Here is a 4,691-nt window from a genome sequence, read left to right as displayed (position 1 = left end):
AAAACACAGGTATGAAGCAGGGGATGGATGGGGTCTCAGGAGAGTTGAGGTGGCTCATAGCAAATGGATAGGCTAACATGACTTCTTAGAACGTGGGAATCCATGCCGCCTGCTGTTTTAGCTCCAGGAAAAACAAAGAGTCCTTTCAACACCTCGTTTCATGAGCCAACATATTTTCTAGATAAAAGAAAACACATTTACAATCATTAAAAGTTTTTATATCCTAATGAAGATATACAACATCTTTTCTGAGAAGGAAAAGAGCCACTCATCCATATTTAGCTGTTTCATATGAGACCCAAAGACTATGACATGAGGTTGGAGGTTATCATAAGTGGAATTTCTGGAGGTTCTTAAATCACAGGTGGGAAGGGGCTTGGGGGTAAATGCTGGTGCTGTCCTATTAGATTTACACCCAAGGAAGTATTAATTTCATAATATTATAGATAAAGAAAACTAAAGCAAGATAAATGAAGAATAATTGTGTCAGGAAAGTTTGGATACAAGCATCAGGGTTTGAAATTAGTCTGGAAGAATGAAGAGTATCCTAAAGAAAAAAGACTTTACAAGCTAAGGGAAGAGACTGAGCAAGGGCAAACTTTACATCCAATTCTGACATCCACACAATGCCAGTATAGGAAGAGAAGGGCTCCTGGATAAAATGTTGTGGCCAGGACTGATGTTACACCTGTCCTTAACAACACAAACGACCCCTTGTTGTACTAACTCTTTTTCCTTCCCTCCTCTCTCCTCCCCATAGTGCCTTCTCTACTGTTCCTGCCATGGGTCACTCTTCCTCTACCACATTCTGTCATATGGTGTATGGTGGTTTGGACTCCAGAGTTGGCAAGTTTTTTAGGGAATTCAAGCTGGGAAGCCAAATCGTCCCTCAGGAAACCATCAATCTGATTCAATCACATATAGCGGAGAGGGACCTTCACAAAGTGGTTTCTATGATCAGTGATGCATTGAGAAACATTGAAAATACCTCTCTGAACTTTGCTGTTACTGGAGAGTCTGGGGCAGGGAAGTCCAGCTTCATTAATGCCTGAGGGGCATGGGACAAGCGGTAGAAGTGGCTGCCATCAAGGTGGTAGAGACAACCTTGAAGAGAGCCAAATATAAACACAAATATTTCCCAATGTGATATTGTGAAACCTATCTGGCATGGGGACCACTACCTTTCTACCACATGAGTATCTGAAGAAAATGAAATGTTGGGAGTATGATTTCTTTATCACCATCTCTTCTACATGCTTCACAATCAATGATGTACAATTAGCTACAACAGTTAGAAAAGTGAAGAAGAGGCACGCGGCCATTCCCACTCGTCCGGCGCGACTTCCGGCCGCGGCGCGCGCGCTCCGGTTCTGACGTCGCCGGCGCTCCCTGAGGGGCGGCGGGACCGCGGAATCGCAGAGGTGACTGAGGCTGATGTAAATCCCAAGGCCTACCCCCTTGCAGACGCCCACCTCACCAAGAAACTACTGGACCTGTTCAGCAGTCCTGTAACTACAAGCAGCTCCGGAAAGGAGCCAACGAAGCCACCAAAACCCTCCACAGAGGCCTCTCTGAGTTCATCCCGCTGGCTGGCTGCAGACGCCGAGCCCCTGGAGATCATCCCGCACCTTCCGCTGCTGCCTGCCGCGTGAAGAGAAGAACGTGCCCCACGTGTTCCTGCGCTCCAAGCAGGCCCTCGGGCGGGCCTGCGGGGTGTCCGGGCCTGTCCTCGCCTGCTCCGTCACCATCCACGAAGGCTCGCAGCCGAAGCCGCAGACCCAGTGCATTCCGCAGTCCGTCGACAGGCTCTTCGTGTACACCGCTGGCCTCTGTCCCACTCCTCACTGAGTCCAGCCCTCCCCCTGGGGCTGTGTATCATATCGTCTGTTCGCATGTAGTTTCTCCGGCTACCTTCTCTTGTTATATTCTAGTACTAAATCCGGGTTTTGCATTTTTGTATTATTTTGGTTTTACAGGTTGTTCTCTGTATATTAATCCCCCACCCCACCTCTGTCTCCCATTCTACTCTCTACCATCCTTTCCTCCCTTTTGAAAAATGAACTAATGCCGAGAACAGGCAGAAACAGAGTGGTGACACCACTCGGATGCAGGGAAGAGCCTCGTTAGAGATCTGGTTTGAGCTCACTTCCTGTTGCGTGGAGGACATGGTGGATGTAAACACCATTCACTTTGCATCCTTTGTGCCTGGAGTACAGAATCATTCCATATGTGTTTGGTCTCTAGGGGATTATGGGTCATTAGGGGAGAAAGCATGTATTCTTTGAGGTTGTTAGATGTGTGTCCAAGTGTCATTTGCCAATATGCTCCTGCTGTTTGCTTTGGTAATGTGATGTTCCCCTTTCCCCCAAATCCCAACCATGCCCCTGAGGGTGGCAGGGCAGCAGCATACCAAAGAGATGTGCTGCAAAATTCCAGAGGCTACCTGGGTGAGTTAGACATGGGGCAGCTGATGTAAGGAGTTGAGAAGTGGCTAGGAAAAAAAAGAGGGTCCACTGACGCTGGAATGAAGTCTGAGCAAGTCACAGAGCCCTGACTGGAAGCCACAGCAGAGACATTGGAATCAAGGAAACATCCTCTCTGGTGAATGGAGTTGTCTTCAATGGACACTTGGTACCAGCTCTGAGAGCCCTTATGCCTGTTTCCTGCCAGAATGTGGGTCAGATGTATGTATTCTTTATCACATCAGAAGGACAGTGCTAGTGTGTCATTCTTGTGAGCATCCTAATAAAGAAATATATTCATATTCCAATTTTAAAAAAAAAGAAAAGTGAAGAAGAATATCTTCTTTGAACTAAGGTGGACAGTGATTTACATAATATAAAAATGAGCAAACCCGAAAACTTCAATAAGGGTAAAATTCTGCAAATGATCTGTAAAGACTATGTGAAGCATCTGATGGAGGCCAATATGAGTGATGCTCAGATCTTCATCTTCAGCTTTGAGTTTAACTATGATTTCCAAAGCCTGGAGATCACCCTTCTGAGGGAGGTCCCAGCCCACAAACCTCACATCTTCATGCAATATTACCAAGTCTGTCATTGGCCGGAAGAGGGATTCCCTGCGACAGAAGATCTGGTTGGAGACCATGAAGGCTGGAGCAACAGCCACCATCCCTTGAGGGTGTTGCTTGATCAGTGATAACGAGGTGGAGAAGCTGGGGGATACTTTACACCTCTACAGGTTTTACTTTGGGTTGGATAATGCATTCCTGGAAACATGGCCAAGGACTTTCTTTCCTTTTTTTTTTTCCTTTTTTTTTTTTAAAGGACTTTCATGTGCCAGTGGAAACACTCAAGGCAAACCTTATGTCTCCCCATTTGCTATCAATTGAGAAGGAGGATGAGTCATTAGAGGAAAAACTGTTGAGATATGTGGAAAAATTCTGCTCTGTTAGTGGAGGACTCATTGCCACTGGTTTTTACTTTAGGAAGACTTTCTATTTGCAAAATTATTTCCTTGAGATTGTGGCAAATGATGTGAAAGTTCTTCTTTTAAAAAAAAGATTTTTTAAGGACCCTGAGGGCTCTGGGCAAACCAATCTGCATCTGAATGTCGGGAATGAAAAATGGGAAAAGTGAGGCGTCCAGCTCCTGAATTATTCTCAGTGCTGGCATGGCACTGGTGCCTGGAAAGTTGATTTAGGCCTTCCTTCAAACATCCTGATCCATTGTCCTTCAGGTGTATCACAGACATTTCCATAATTCACTCTTGAACAAACCACAATCTTAGTAGACTATTATTTGATAGTGAGAACAATTGGCTCTGAAGAATCCTTTCACATGATCCTTCCTGGGAACACAAAGGACAGGAATCTGGAATTTTCTCTCAGTTGAGAGATTAACACTTTGTGTCATGGTTACTACATACCCATACCCAGCACTGGCCTATCTACTGACATAGTAAAAAATGGCTGTTCACACAGTAGAACCTTGAAACTGACTTTTAAATAAATACATACATAGTTTGGATTTTGCATTCCTTGCATACTGTTGTGAATGCATAAATTCTGATCATTAATAGATCATCAATTAATGTTGAATGATTATCCTCCTTGTCCTTTCTAAGGTTATCATTTTATTTAAAAACATAAAAGATAGTTGACCATGTGTCACAGGAAATGAAAGATAAACATTAGCTAAGAAAATGAGTGGGAAATATCAGAGAGGGTGACAGAACATGAGACTCCTAACTCTGGGAAACGAACAAGAAGTAGGGGAAGGGGAGGTGGGTGGGGGGATGGAATGACTGGGTGACGGGGACTGAGGTGTTACTTGATGGGATGAGCACTGGGTGTTATATGTTGGCAAATCAAACTCCAATAAAAAATACAAAAAAAAGAGAAACTTCATCTAGAGTGCACTATGAGAGGGACAAGTAAGTATATAAGATGGGAATATAATACAAGGGCTTGCCTGTTGCAGGTCTAGACACCCCTTGGCTGCTCTCAGTGTACTTTGTGTCTGAACTCGAGAGGTTAGGGAATAAGAGAAAGAGGTCTGTGATGAATCTAAGTGGAAATTAAAAAAAATACAAAAGGTTCTTAAACATATCCAATCCCTCTTCTAAGAAGGGAAAGGCAAATTAGAAATGCACATTAAGATATCACTTATTTCCTATTAGATTGGGGGAAATTACAAAGTTTGACATTATGTAGGTAAAATTGTAGAAAA

The 4,691-nt window shown here is 44.0% G+C and overlaps 1 pseudogene; it reads left to right on the top strand.

Annotated features, from left to right (window-relative positions):
* Positions 1 to 1,057: 1,057 nt before the first annotated feature.
* Positions 1,058 to 4,219, top strand: LOC129494657 (NHP2-like protein 1; annotated as a pseudogene).
* The last annotated feature ends 472 nt before the right edge of the window (positions 4,220 to 4,691 follow it).

The sequence above is a fragment of the Nyctereutes procyonoides genome, unplaced genomic scaffold (genome assembly GCF_905146905.1).
Source record: "Nyctereutes procyonoides isolate TBG_1078 unplaced genomic scaffold, NYPRO_anot_genome, whole genome shotgun sequence".
NCBI lineage: Eukaryota > Metazoa > Chordata > Mammalia > Carnivora > Canidae > Nyctereutes > Nyctereutes procyonoides.
This window is presented reverse-complemented; position numbering and strand designations above follow the sequence as displayed.